The 15,909-nt window shown below is 44.9% G+C and overlaps 1 protein-coding gene across 1 annotated transcript in view; it reads left to right on the forward strand.

Moving 5' to 3' along the window:
• The first annotated feature begins 239 nt into the window (after window positions 1-239).
• Window positions 240-15,909, forward strand: part of Ncald (neurocalcin delta) — a 451,793-nt gene continuing 436,123 nt past the window's right edge. Inside the window, exon 1 of the mRNA XM_029557167.1 lies at window positions 240-288. The gene's annotated coding sequence lies outside the window, so the exon portion shown is untranslated. The remainder of the gene's footprint in view (window positions 289-15,909) is intronic.

The following is a 15,909-nucleotide window of genomic DNA, read 5'->3' on the forward strand; positions in this document are numbered from 1 at the left end:
TGGGCGGTGGGCAGCAGAAACACATAAGGCTGGAGGCTGGACCAGGGCAAGGCCGGCCACCGCTGCACCTGTGCACTGCACTGCGAGCTTCCGTTAGGTCCCCTGCACCCGGCTATTCGGGCCCCATCGGGGGAGAGGCCAGGATGGCTGTGGGGAGCGGTCCGTGAGCAAGGCTTGGGGAGGGGGGCGCGGCTGCGGCCCGGCTGTCCAGGGGGAGGCGGGAGGAGGGAAGGCGCCGCTGCCTCGCCCGCATCCGCGGCGACACAGACGCCGGGAGCGGCGGAGGCGGTGAGTCACAGCGCCTTCCCTGTGCTCGCGGGGAGCCGGAGCCGAGCCGGGGCGGGCGAGCTGGGACGCGGGAACCCGGAGCAGGCTGAGTGAGGAGAGGCGCGCTCGGGGCGCGGCGGGGGCTGGGGTCAGCGCGGGGATAGCGGTATGGCTCAGAGATACTGGTCCTTGCAACCCCCTTTCCAGGTGCTACTCACCTTGGCAGGCCACCGCCCCCCCCCCCGCACCTCTCAGGGACAATCAAGCTTTAAAAGCAAAGCCCCCAGGCTGCTGGCTGCAAAGGAGAGAGCAACTTTCCCAGAGGGACGCGCAGGGGCGCGGGGCCAGGCGGGCTGGCTGGCTCGGAAGGGGGCGTTGGCGATCTAGGTGGTCTGGGATGTCCGGAGCATCTCTCCCAGGGGTCCATGGGCTGCTACCCGACCTGCAGAATCGGTCGTGAGAAGCCACAGGAGGCGGGCGCCAGTGGTGGGCGGCTGGGGAAGGGAGTGGGGACCGCGCCAGGCGCTGTGGGAACCGGGAGCAGAAGCCGGCTGCCTTTGGAGTGAAAGATTCGCACGTCACGCCCTGGAGGGTGGGGGGCGCTGGGGAAGGGTGTGCTGGGGAGAATGTTGGAGCTTTTTTTTTTTTTCCCTTCAGTGCATACCGGTTTATTTTTAGCTCCAGAGAAGCAGGATGTGCAAAGTGGGTTGTATCAGGCCCGGAGGGGCAGGAGGTCTCCCTGTCCGCAGGAAATAGTACACAAGTTTCTTGCTGTAGCTAGATGCTGGCTTTAACTTTGTGTTGGAAGAAAAATACCTTTTTGGCTCTCAGAGGATCTGCTCGCTCAGGTCACTTTCTTCCCGAGAGTGGGTCTGTCCTAGGCTGCAGGCCAGGCTGGGTAGTGGGGTGCTTGTGTCCTTAAACGCCAGCTCCCAACGGAAGGTGCAGGTTCCGTTTTGCAGGCTGCTAGTCCAGACCCAGCTGCCAAGGTCCCGCTCTCTGGGAAGTGTCCACACAGGTCTCTGCTCAAAGTTTCCCCTGTTCTGACTAACTGAAAAGGATAGACTTAGGGCACTGTGTTACCAAGAGCAGGGCTTTCCCAGGCCGAATTGGCAAGGCTTGGAAGATTTTTCACTTCAAATGGGAGATGCTTGTGTTTCATGGCCACAGGCAATGATGCCAGAACCGCAAAGGAGGGGTGGTAGTGGTACTGTGTGCAACTGTGGGGGAAAAGAGTCATATACAGATATAAAGCCTCAGGGGAGCCTCAGAGGCCGAGGCTGGAGAAGCTGTAACTCAATATCCAGGCACCCAAACCAGCACCACAGTGGACATTCCCAGAGAGGACTTTGTAGGTCTGAGTGTGAGTCAGATTAAGAGTAGCACCTGGATAGCAGTTTCCTTGCCTGACCTCTTCTGTTTCCTGAACCCAGAAGGCAGTGCTAAAACGGACCAGAGCTACTCAAGGATACTGGTGACCGTTGCTGAGTGAGTGTGAGCTCTTCTTATTTTTTTGGTTGTTGATTGACTTCATTCATGCCTGAATTGCCTGGGTTACCTTCCAACTGGCTCATTGTTCCCAAGCAAGATCTCCTTAGTTGGGTTTGTTCATCCTGTGGACATTCATTCTGAAAACAACAGCCTAAGCCAAGTCACTCTGGCTAATTTCTTTCTGAGGTGTCCCTGAGCTTTCTGTATACACTTGAGACTCCAGACACCTTCATGATGGCACCCTGAACTCATCAGTCTCATCTCCTCAGCCTTCCCAGGCTCGCCTCTGCACCTGACAACCTCTTCCTGTCAACTCTTATACACTCTTCCTTACCCAGATGCTTTGACACTGTCATCCAGCTGACCCTGGCCATACCCCTCCCAGATGGCTGCCTGTCTTCCATGTTGCCACAGTACTCAGTACACACCCCACTCCCACTCCTCATAGTGATCTGAGTGTCATTCTTCCTGCCTGCCAGGCCTGGGAAGGGAAAGGGGGAGATTCTAGGCTTATGTAGATGTTTGTGAATGAACAAGTGAGTATCAATCAAACAAAATTCACTCAAGCCAGAATTAAACATAGAGACTAATAGAGAGGAGGACCAAACCAACCTTTAATTAATTAATTAATTGTCTTTTTGAGATAGTGTCTCCCTGTAGCCCACGTTGTCCTGGAACTCACTATGTAGACCAGGCTGGCCTTGAACTCACAGAGATCCACCTGCTTCTGCCTCCCAAGTGCTGGGATTAAAGGCGTGCACCCCCCACCCAGCTCCAACGTTTATATTTAATTAATTACCATAAAAGGTATTGGGAAGTACAGGGGAATCAAGGGTTGATACAATGAAATGGGACACATTACTTCCTCAGAAATTTTCCAGTGGTGTCCTTTCTGCCCCACCCCCATTATTTTTTATTTGATTTGTTTGTTTTGAGACAGGGTCTCCCTACAGCCCCAACTGGCCTGGAGCTCACTATGTAGACCAGTATGGCCTTGATCTTGATAGATAAAGTAGCCAGGAGAAAGCATCAAGACACAGATCTATTCCATCAGAATAGAGTTTATTAGCAAAGGAACACATTGGACAGATTCCCTTCTAGGTAGGGAAAATGTCTGCCAAGGTCATGAGCTGGGGTCTTTTAAAGGGGGAGGCTTCTGGGAAGATGCAGAAGATGGGAAGATATATATTTTTTTAAAGTTAGGTGGGAGGAAGCAGGAGAGCAAGACTGTTAAAACCTGCCCTCTTTAGAGATCAAACGGGAAGCCTGCCGTGTTGGCCAAACATTGGAGAAAACTCTGCTTCTCTTGACTTCAAAGACTAGGGTGCTTATCAACTCCCTTTTCTTGAGGGGGGGGGGGATCTTGTGAGGTCCCTGAGGCCCTGTTGGTGAGGGGGCAGGGCTATCTCAACCTTAACAGATCTCACAGCTTGCCTTTAATCCCAGCACTCAGGAGCCATAGGCAGGGGTACAGGGAGACCCTCAACAGGGAGACCTGTTGTCTCAAAACAACAACTATAAAAACCACCAAAGGTGTACACCACCAGGCCCATCTCCCCCGACCCCTCATTATTTTTGAGACAGAATCTTATGTAGTCTTGGTTCCAACTTGCAACGTGAGAAACACCAGGCTCAATTCCAAGAGGCAGACTGCCTTGGGGAAACGTAATAGCTGAACCTCCTCTTTCCTTACTTCTCTCATAAGCTTGACCACAGGGTGGAGGCCCAGGGGGTCATGCTCTGAATTTGACTCTGAGGCAGAACAGAAGGTCATGAACTGAATGGGTCCTCCAGCCCTTCCTTGGATTTTTGCTTCCTTCAGGGTGTGGCTTTCAGTGGGCCTGGGTTTGGTCTAATGAGAATGGGAAACCTCCTGTTCTTAAGACTGTGTGTCACTTTTTAGGCAATTTGATGTGTCCTGTAGGTGCGGTTCAGGAGCAGCATTTCTAAGCACCTCACTGCTGCTCACTGGAGCCTACAGACAAGATAGGATGGGGTACCTCATTTCCTGTATCCCTGGAGGCTGGCTTCAAGGCCCAGTCAAGGCATCTGAGCAAAGGATATTTTCCCATTTAATTTTTTGTTGATTTTTTTATGTGTATGAATGTTATAGCCTGCATGTGTGTAAGTGTGCTCATGAAGGCCAGAAGAAGGCATTGGATTTCCTGGAACTGGAGTTATGGACAGTTGTTAGCCACCATGCACGTGTTGGGAAATGAATATGGGGTGACCCTCTGTAAGAGCAGTCAATGTTCTTAACTGCTGAGCCATCTCTCCAGCCCCAATTTCCCATTTTTAAAGTGTAAACAAAATACAAAGAATGTGTGGTACAGACCATGTCAAAAACTCTACCTTCTTCTTCATCAAAAAATGTGACCAGCAACTAGGCTGGAGCCAGACAAGTGGGTTTCATTTTGTATGTCATCTCTGATTGATTAGTAGTGACTGTCTGAAAAGCTGGGTCCAGACTCAGCAGGAGAGAGGGCTGTGGTCAGTTAGTGATGTCTGTCAGGGTATATGGGATTAGGAAGTGGTGACAGCTTTTGTACTCATCATTCCTAGCCTAGAGAGTGTCAAAGGAGGACAGTGAAGGCAGAAGTCAGGGACAAAGCACAACAAGCAGCCACCACAGATAACATTAGTGGCTATCATTGACTGAGTCCCACGTGTGCTTTACATGTATGACCCTGTGTAATCTTTGCAGTCATCTTTTTCCAGAAACCTCATTCTAATTAGAACTCAATACTCCTTCACCAAGAACCTCAAAATTCAAACTATATATTTTAAAATTTTTACAATTTTGCTTTATGTGTAGGACTGTTTTATCTGCATGTATATAAGTGCACCACACATGCAGTGCTCGTGGAGACCAGCATAGGGCATTTGATCCCCTGGAACTGGAGTTGCAGGTGGTTGTGAGTTGCCATGTGGGTGCTAGAAACAGAACCTGGGTCCTTTGCAAAAGCAGCCAGTGTCCTTAACCACTGAGCCATCTCTCCAACCCTTCAAACTATATATATTTTTTTTAACTTAAAAAGGAATGCTATTTCTGCTCGGATGACTCCTTAGACCAGAGGAAGACTTTAGGGATGGCTTGATCGAGGGTTCCAGCATTGTTAGGAGGATGGGATTTCTTGCTCTTCTCAGTTGTTTTCTTGGAGTTGGTTCATTCTAAGGCTCTATCTCATTATAGGATGGTCACCCCCCCCAAAAAAAACCCACCTCTAAGCTTTCCACAGTCTGGGCTTCCTATGCAGCCAGAAAGAGGGAACCTCTACCTCAGCATCCCCCACCTGCCTACTCTACCCCATTAGCTTGCTCTGGCTCGTCAGCATTTCTCAGATCCTGTGGCGGCTGCATGCTACTAGGCTTGGCCATGTGTTTTATTCATGAACCAAAGGCTGAGAGGTAGGAGCAGGGTGCATTTCTGGCAGGAAATTGAGAGACTGTCAGCAGGAGATGGGCCCTTGGATTTTGGATCACAGAACAGGTGTTCTCTAGAGCTTGTTTGCGTTCCCACTTCCCAGATAAGGAAAACAAGCTTTGAGCATCCAACAACTTGCCCAAGATCACATGACTGGTAAACAGTAGAGTTTTGGTTTGAAACTCACAGTTTATGAACTCAGAGAAATTATTTATAAGCAGGATACTTAAAGTAAATTTACCGCAAAGCTCTGTTTTCTCCATCTCTGAAAGCATAGTTGGATAACTTTAAGAAAGATAGGCATTTGATCACAGAGGTTGAAATAGGGGAAGGAGGCAACCAATGGCTTCAACTTGTTCTCTGACCTACCTGCACATGCACTGTGGCATGGACACACACACACACACACACACACACACACACACACAAATACACACACCCTCTCACACTAAATGAATAAATAAATGAAAAAAATTGTGATTAAGCTGGGTATATGGCACCTTTAATCCCAGCACTCAGGAGGCAGAGGCAGGTGGATCTCTGTGAGTCCAAGGCCAGCTTGGTTTACATAGCGAGTTCAAGGTTCCAGCCAGCGGTACAGAATGAGACCTTGCCTCAAAAAGAATTTGGATTAGATATAAACAGTATAAAATTTACTATTTTAACCATTTTAAGTGCAGTGTTGTGTCACTAAATATATTCATGTGACTGTGCCAACATCCACTACCTGTCTCTAGAATCCTTTTCTTTCCAAACTAAAACTCTATGCCCATTAAACAACAGTTCTCCATTCTTCTCTCTCCCCTCAGTCCCTGACAACCATCCTTCTAGTTTTTGTCCCGGTGACTCTGTGCACCCTAGGGATGCCACACATGTGGTACCATATTATGTTCATCTTTTTGTGATTGATTTATTACATTTAGCATGATGTCTTTAGGTGTCACTCATGTGGTGATAGATAGCAGAATTTCTTTCCTTCTCAAGGCTGAGTAGTATTCCATTGTATGAATGTGGCACATTTTGTTTAGTTGTCCGTTGCTGGACGTGGGTTGTTTCCATCTGTTGATTATTGTGTGCAACACTACTGTGAACATGGCATATGTAGTTATATGTTCAAATTTCTACTTTCAGTTATTTGGGCTTCCACTAAAAAATGGAATCACTGGATCATATGCCATTTTGTATTTAATCTTTTGAGTAACTACTGTTTTCCACAGTGACACTATTTTACATATCCACCATAGGAACATAAGGGTTTCAATTTCTCCACAACTGATTATCAGCTTTTTTCTCTTTAAAATAATCTCCATCATAGTGGGTATGAAGGGTTGAGTACATTCTTTTTTCCCTGAATTTTTTGCAAATTTCACATAATATATTTTGGTGAGATTTAGATCCCCTCCCATATCTGCACCCTCATTTTACCCTCACCAATTTCCTGTACTTTAATATGTACATTTCCTCAGGTAGGGCTGAGGTTTCTTGTCCACTTCCCCACATCGATGCTGGGATTTTATCTGTCTTGAGCATAGATGGGACTTGTGCATGCTGTTAACATTGCTGTGAGTTCATGTGAGTTACCGGCCAGCTGTCTGGTAAACTCTGTTTCCCCTGTGGTCATCTACTTCCTCTGGCTCTTGCAGTCTTTCCGCCCCGACTTCTGCAATAATCTCTGAGCCTTGGGAGGCAGAAGTTTGATACAGGTGTCCTATTCAGGGATAAGTACCCTGTAGCCTCTTGTTCTCTGCACATTGACCAATTGTGGTTCTCTGTGTTAATCACCATCTTCTGTATAAGGCTGCTTCTCTGCTGAGAGTTGAGAAATGCATTAATCTATGGGTATAACAATAAGTCATTAGAAATCAGTTTAATACTATATTTATTTGGCAGAATAATTGTATTAGGCTTTCTCCCATGGCCTGTGGGCTGTTTAGCCTCATGTTCCTAGCCCTGATATCAGTGTCAGATATAGGCTCCATCCTATGACGTGGACCTTAAATCTAGTTAGAAATTGGTTACTCCTATAATATTTGTGCCACTATTTCTGGTGGCATATCTTGCCAGGCCAGTTGTTGTAGTTCACAGAATCCACAGCTAGGTAAGGTTCATGATGAATTCTCTCTTCAGGTAGCTTACATAGCACCTATCAGCACTATGAAAGCTAGACAGTTGAGATGAGGCTCTGAAGTCAGCACCAGTTTATTTTTCCTTGTCTGTTCTACAGTTCACGTATGTAGTATCTTCAGCAATACAGTCTTACTGTGAAGTTCTGGTGGGTAATCAAGCATATGGGCAATGGTTGATATTGCTTGAGGGTCAATGGCTTCAAAAGAGGAAGTTCATTCCTGGAATTGGGCTTTTACTTTGCTAGTCTATGGTGTCTAGGAGGGGCAATGTCCAACACTAGGTATATACTACTGAGGGACAGTGGTAGAGTTTGAACTTTTTTCTATGGACGTGGAAAGCCACTGGATATTTGTTTCCAGTGACAATAACATGAATGGAAGGATCCTGACAGTGAGGGGGAGGAGAGTCTGAAGGCCGCAGATAGGTGAGGGGTTTTCTCTATGCCCATGTGACTGAATACAACCTTCTCTGTCCTGTACTGTATTGAATTTGGGAAGGGAAGTAAACTTGGCCCTGTGACATTTTCCTCAGACAAACTGACCAGGTTACTTATGAAAATACCTGTAGGAGTTCTGTGTTGATTCAACCAATTCCAGCAACCCCTATGATTTAGCCACCAGGGACTCTGTAGCATGAGAAAGCTCTGTAGGAACGTGAGATCGGTGTCACTCAGTGCACACCACCCTTCTCTAGGGAAAGTGCTTAATCCTATTCTGGAACCAGAACTATGTTCCCTTGCAAGAGAAAAGTGCAGCTTTAGAGGCCTCAGAGTTTCCGTTCCACAGGGTGTGAAGCTGAGGCAGTGAGCAAGAGATGGGGTTGAGGGGACTGAGGGCTCCTATCTGTTTCCTGTGTCCACTGAAACAGTTACAGACTGGGTGCCTTGACACAGTAGATACTGATTCTTTCAAGGCTATGGAGGCTGATGCCCAGAGATGGAAGCCGGGCAGAACCTGTATTTCTCTAGATACTCCAGGAGAGGATTAGAGTTTTTGCCTTATTTATGTATTTATTTATGTGACTATTTACTCAGAGACAAAGGCTGCTCATGCTGCCCAGGCTGCTTTTGATGATCCTCGGCCTTGTGAGCAGCCAGGGTTCTAGGCTGTGTCACGAAGCTTGCTGGCTTGTCTCTTTTAGTTTCTGCTGGCCATGGGTATTCCTGGGCTCCAATCTCTGTTCCTCTGTGTCTTTCTCTGTTCTGTGCCCTAAGGACACGTGCCGTTGGATTCAGCGCCCACCTTCATCATTCACGATGCTTTTTTTTTTTGTCTTTTTGAGACAGGGTCTCCTTGTAGCCCCAGCTGTCCTGGAACTCACTATGTAGACCAGGCTGGCCTCAAACTCACAAAGATCTGCCTGCCTCTGCCTCCCAAGTGCTGGATTAAAGCCGTGGGCCACCATGCCCCGCCACAATGCTTTTTTTTTTCAATAAGCAAGATTCTTTTTATTCCAAGTAAGTTCACATTCTCTGGCTCCTGGGTTTGGGACATGGTGGTGGTGGGAGCACTATTTACCCACCACGGGGCTGGGGACTGCACACAGGGAAGGAGGGAGGGTCGGGGAGCAGAGACCATCCCAGCATGTCAGTGTCAGCCTGTCAGTGACCCTAGAATTTACCCCAGACCCTAATTTCGACATAGATGAGGTTTTGTAAATGCTTTTGGTTTTTACTTTTGAAATGTTATTCTAACATCAAATAATGAGCATACAACCACAATTTATCAATCTTTATTTCTAAACTGAAGGTGGGGGATAGAAAGCTGTCAAAGCTGCTTTAATCCCCACCCTTGCTGGAGTCCTGTGTGCCTGATTTTGCTGGGTGTCCTTGTCTGGCTTCCTATCCAGAGATGCCCCCAGGGACTGGAGAAGTGGCTCAGTGGTTAAGAGCATGGGCTGTTCTTGTAGAAGACTGGGGTTCCAATGCCAGCACCCACATGGCAACTAATAACCGGCCATAACTTGAATTCCAGGGGATCCAACACCCTCTTCTGTCTTCTGTGGGCATTGCACGACATACACACATGAAGGTATAACACTCATACACATAAAATAAAAATAAATCAAAACATTTTTTTAAAAAGGGACCCAGAGGCAGGGCAGGCTCAAGTTTCCAGGCTTTCAGACAACACCGCTTTGAGATACTGTTTACAGATGCTGTTGGCTCCCAGCAAGCCAGGTGCCAACACTCCCATCCTGGGAACACAAGGTGAGGTACAGAGCAGCTTTGTCAGTTACCTAGCTTATTTGAGGGCAGTTGCCCATCAGATGGACTGCAACAGGAGCATCCATTCCAGCGTATGGATTATTCTGTTTGGTTGCCAGCACTGATCATGTGAGCTAGGCGAGAGAGAGCCCAAACCCTTTCCCTTTGTGATGGGAGAAGCTGTTGTAATTAAGGTTTCTTGAGGGGGGGGAAGCTAATTTTTGTTTCTCAACCACTTTGCAATTTGACTTTGAAAGAGAGGAAGGAAAGGAAAGAAAAACAAAGAACAGGTGAGAGGCCACCATTTTATTCTGCCACATATCCTACTGAATCACTGTTACTCTGATCAATATTAACTGTGGATTGTTAAGCTTTGGGTTTCACCAGCTAAAGAAAATGGTTTGCCTTGCAGGGCCACTTATTTGTAGGGTTGGAGAGAACTGAAAAATGAAGAACCTCTTGTTAAAAAATTATTAAGACGTTCGAGTTGGTGATAGGGTATTAACCCCAGAGCTGAGCCCTTCTGAGCATGGAGCCCTGTGACTGTGACTGCACAGGTGGCTCATGGTGAAGTTGGTCTGGCCTCACATAGATGCTACAGATGTATCCTTCTGTCAGGATGCCACCTGCTTGTGACACCTTATCTCCCACAGGTGACCAGGTCAGCTTACTCTGCCTTGTTTGGAGCAGAACTCCTGTAGCAGTCAGGGCAATGTGTGGGCTGGATAACTCCTGTTTGTCCCTCCATATCCCCTTGGCTGACTCCTTTCTTGCCTGGCTCTGTGCCCTAAGAGGTAATCTCTATCAGTAGTGCTAGCGGTAATGTTTGTCTTCTGATCAACCCTGGGTCCGAAAGGAGATAGGAGGATGGACAGGGGGATTGTCTCTTTCTCTCGCTCCCTCTTCTAGGTGACACATGTTGGAGGCTGTCTGTGTGCCAAGGGTCATCAGCTCCTGCCAGATGCCTTCGCCATATGGTAACCCACTATGAGTTTCTTTAGCCACTCCCTCCTTGGTGCCTTCAGGCACGGGCCTGATAATGCTGCCTTACAGTCCTGCGTTGATCTTTATTGTTTCCCTGAACCTTCCTTACTTTTTTTCTCAATAGCTTCTTTGCTGTGATTTTTCAGCAGGACTAAAGAGGAGCTTGGTAGTTTCCTGTCTGGTTCTAATGGATTCAGCAGGTCTGAACCAGGGTTTGACCACACCTTGTGCTGATGCAGGGCAAAAATGGAAGCTGATATCTATGACAAATGACTCTGCCAAACCAGCTTCTGGGAGGGCTAGACACTCAGGTTGTGTTAGTCATTTTTGTGTTACTATAGCAAAATATCTGAGCTAATCCACTTAAAAAGATGAAAGGTTTATTTGGATTCATAATTTTGATCTATGACCTTCATTGTTTTGGGCCTGTGAGGAGGGGAAGTGTGCTGGGAGCATGTAGCAGAGGAAATGGCTTGCTTCTTGGTGGCTTGAGAGCAGAGAGACAGTGAAGGGACTAATCCCAATTTCTCCTTCAAGGGCATGCCCCAGTCACTGCTTTTGCTAATCCAAATTCCCAATTGTGTTATCTTACTACTCACACCAGAGCCTGTCTGAGAGTGAAATGGACTGCAAAGAGGTGACTGTTGGAGGTAAATGGGGAGGAGGGGCAGGGACACAGAGTTACCCTTCTTAACTGGGATGAAAGAGTTTTCTAAATGTGTTTTTAAATTACCAGCTTAGTTTATGAATTAAAAACATGAAATTTGAAAAACAAAAAAAAGTTGAATATTTTTGAAAATTATTTTATTGATTATTATTAGTGTGTTTATGTGTATGTGTATGTGTAGGGGTATATGTGCATGCCATGACATGCATGTGGAGGTCAGAGGACAAGTTGGGAAATTGGTTCTCTCCTTCTATCTGTATCTGGGTTTTAGGGATTGAACTCAGGTTTTCAGGCTTGTGCTGCAAGCACTTTTACTTACTGAACCCTCTCACCAGCCCAAATATTTTTTCTTTCATTTAAATCAATTTTAAAAAAACATTGAGAGAGAGAGAGAGAAAGAGAAAGAGAGAGAGAGAGAGAGAGAGAGAGAGAGAGAGAGAGAGAGAGAATGTGCATGTGCCATAAAGCAGTACAGCAGAGCAGACAACCTAATTGTAGGTTCCCACCTTCCGTTATATGTGTTCCTGGGATTGAATTTAGGTCGCTAGACCTGAGCCATTTCACCAGCCCGCAAGTATATTTTTTAAACTTTTTATTTATTTTTTGTATTTTTGAAGCAGGGTCTCCCTGTAGCTCCAGTTGGCCTGGAAAATGCTATGGTGACCAGGCTGGCTTCAGTCTCACAGAGATCCACCTGCCTCTGCCTCCCGAGTGCTAAGATTAAAGGCATGCACCCAGCCTATTTTTTAAATTTTTAAAAATTTCTTTATATTTTTTAATGTGTATGAGTGTTTTGCCTCCATGTATGTAAGTACACCACATGCATGAAAACCTGAGGAAGTCAGAAAATGGCAACAGATTCCCTAGAACTGGATTTACAGAAGGTTGTTAGCTTCCATGTGGGTGCTGGGAATCCATCTGGGGTCTTCTGCAAGAGCAGCCCCTGCTCTTAACCACTGAACCGTCTCTCTAACATCCCCACCACTAGATATTTTTAAAATTTGTCTTTATTTTATGTGTATGAGTGTTTTGTCTGATGTGTGTAAGTGTACCCATGTGGTGTGATGCCCTCAGAGGTGAGAAGGAGGCATCGGATCCTCTGGAGCTGGAGTTGTAGACGATTGTTAGCCACCGTGTGGGTGCTGGGAATTGAACCTGGGTCTTCTGCAAGAGCAGTCAGTGCTCTTAACTGCTGAGCCATCTCTCCAGCAATATCTCCAAAAATATCTCCAAAGATAGTTTTAAAAATCATTTTTCTAACAGATTGTCTGCCAGAATTGGAGGCAGTCCTGGGTCACGGCCTCCTCTACAGACAGAGATGTACTCTTATACTTTATTGCCCTGCTAAAGAAACTCTCCTCTGTATTGGCTTTTTCTTTTCTTATTAATGTTTTTCTTGCAGCTGTGATAATTTTTGCTTAAGATGGCAAGAATGAATTTATATACATACTTCTGCAAATGTCTTTGCCTCTGTATTCTGGTTGCCTGGGTGACATTTGCAAGAGAATATGTGCTATTATTATATATTATAGATGATCTGCTATTACTAAAGCTGAGATATATGCTATTATATGTTTTATATGATCTGCTATTACTAAAGCTGAGATATGTGCTATTATTACATATTATAGATGATCTGCTATTACTAAAGCTGAGATATATGCTATTATATATTTTATATGATCTGCTATTACTAAAGCTGAGATACGTGCTATTATTACATATTATAGATGATCTGCTATTACTAAAGCTGAGATATATGCTATTATATATTTTATATGATCTGCTATTACTAAAGCTGAGATACGTGCTATTATTACATATTATAGATGATCTGCTATTACTAAAGCTGAGATATATGCTATTATATATTTTATATGATCTGCTATTACTAAAGCTGAGATACGTGCTATTATTATATATTATATATAATCTGCTATTACTAAAGCTGAAATACATTGGAGACTATTTTTAGACACTTCTATACCTCTCTTTTTTCTCCCAGACCATTTAGTTGCTTTATTTGTTTGTTTCTGTTTCTGTTATCTGAAGGCTGTGCCTAGCTAGCTTCCTGTAGTTCTAATTTGGGGCTTGTTTAACAATTTGAAAATTGATACAGGGATTTGATCTTTTCTGTGTTCCGAATGGCTCTGTGTGTGTCAATGTCCTATGTGTTTCTTTTGGTTGTTTTTTCTCGGGTTGTCCAGGCCACGCTTAGATAAGGGGTGTTTTGGGTTTAAGAAAAAATGAATGTGTAAGCTGTCCACAGTTCTGTAGTGGAATGAAAGCCCTTGGAGCCAGCTCAATCTGGTTTTTAGTTTTAGCTCTGCATATAATAGCCTTGAGGCCCCAGGGAGCATGTGTCTTCAGGTGATGGCTGAGGTAGCAATAGTATCTGGCCCATGGGGTTGTCGTGAGGGCCAAGAGCACAAAGTAGGTTTACCCATTTGAGCACAAGGCATGATGTCACACATACAGACTGCATACCGTTTCTCTTTAACACCAAAGGACAGGTGACCCCACCTTTCAGAAAATAATTTTGTGTAAGATATTATAAATCCTCAGATATAATAAAGAGACAAATCAGGGGGATTGTTGGTTCTAAAATGTTGAATTTTATTTTTTAATTTAAATTATTTTAGACAGAGTCTCACTATGTAGTCCTAACTGGCCTGGAACTCACTATACAGACCAGACTGGCCTTAAACTCACAGAGATCCCCCTGCCTCTACCTCCAGAATGCTGGGATTAATGGCCTGTACCACCTCACCCAGTTTTAAAATGCTTTTGTCTTAATAAACGTTATAGAGAATTTCTTTCATTGGTCAACAGTTTCAGATGTATTTACAGTAGTTTTTAGTTTAACACTCTCTAGCTAACCCCTCTACTTTAAGGAAAATAACTCCAAGGTTATAGTGCATAATTTAAGTGTTGAAAGGCAGCAGAATTAATATTTGGAATATTTCTTTTTATTATCTTTATGTAAAGATACTGTGAAAGTTACGAATCATGAGAAGGAGAGATGGCTCATCAGTTAAGAGCACTGGCTGTTCTTGTAGAGGACCGGAATTCGGTTCCCAGCACCCACATGGCAGTTGACAACTGTCTGTGACTCCAGTTCCAGGGGCTCTAACACCCTCTTTCTGACCTCTGTAGGCATTATACAACATGGATGCACTTATATACATGCAGGCAGAATACTCATCTACATAAAATAAAAATTAAAAAAATTTTAAATCTCTTATGTAGCACTATATATATGTATATTATATTCTAGATATCCTGTACAAATGATTCATAACTTAAAATTTTAAAAATTTATTTTTTATTTTATGTGTATGAGTGTTTTGCTGGCATGTATGTGAGTGCATCTGTGTTATGTAATGCTGGTGGAGGTCAAAGGAGGGCATTGGATCCCCTGGTACAGGAGTTATGGATGGTTGTGAGCTGTCATGTGGGTGCTGGGACTCAAGCTTTGGTCCTCTGCAAGAGCTGAACCATCTCTACCGCTCATATAAGGGACTTTTGAGTGTTTATCTGACCATTGCATGCACTTAAAGGGGGAGATAACCTCATTCAGGATTAGGGATAGGGTGTGGATCCTTTAGGTTGGAGGTCTCAGATGGGTCATTTGCATTAATGTGAAGTTTGAGAGGAGAGTGGACTTCAATGTACTGTTATTTAAAATTGCTCAGTATGACAGTGTGGTCTGGGCTGAGGTTGCTTTTGCTCTCACTTTTTTGCATTGTTATTCTGGTATTTTATGGCAGACTCTGCTTTATTGCTATCAAGTTTATCTTGCTGCCTTTGAGGAAAGAAACAGGAAGAAGTCAGTGGAGGCAACACACACACACACACATGCACACACAGACACATATAGATACAAATAAACACACACAGACACACACACATAGATACACAGAGATATAAACAGATGCACAGACATACACAGACATACATAGAGATACACACAAGACACAAACATACATAGACACAGACAGAAAGACATAGACACACACTCTTTAGAAATGTAATCTTAATGGTCTGAAGGACCTTTTTCTTTTGTGTGTGCCTGTGCCTGTGTTTGCATGTGTTTGTAGGTGTGGAGGCTGGAGGTTGCCACGGAGTGCCTTCCTCTAACATTCTCCATCTTATTTTTGAGACAGTGGTGCTCACTGATCCTGGAGCTCTCTGATCCTGGAGCCAATGGGCTAGACTGTCTCTGTCCTCAGGTGCAGGGGTAACAGGTGCCACCAGTTTTACGTGGTGATCTGGACTCAGGTTCCCAAGCTTGGCCTGTAAGCAGTTTACCCACTGAGCCATCTCCCCATCCCAGCACAAGCTCTTTGATGGGATCTGTGGTGTGACTTGTTTGAACTGGAGGGTGTGGGAAGACTGTGACACTGAGTTCCCACCACCTCACCCTGTGGAAGACATGATGACCATTTCCACGCAGGGCCAAAGGACAAGCAGCGGGAATCAAATCTGTCCTCGCCTCTGAAGTTTCTCAGGAAAGTAACAGGAAGACATTTATGGGATATGTTCCCCAGCCCATGAGCTGTTTCCAATTCTGACCTGTTTCCTCCACAATTACGAATATAAAGACTTATCATAAAAATGTCTGTAAAAATACAGAAAGTGAGAAAAAAGAAAAATGTGCCCATAATCCACATACTAGAAGATAACCAGGAGTATTTCCTTTCATTGTTTTTTTACAGAAGTTGTTCTTACTTGCAGAATCAT

The sequence above is a fragment of the Nannospalax galili genome, unplaced genomic scaffold (assembly GCF_000622305.1).
Source record: "Nannospalax galili isolate Female #2095 unplaced genomic scaffold, S.galili_v1.0 scaffold687, whole genome shotgun sequence".
Classification (NCBI taxonomy): Eukaryota; Metazoa; Chordata; class Mammalia; order Rodentia; family Spalacidae; genus Nannospalax; species Nannospalax galili.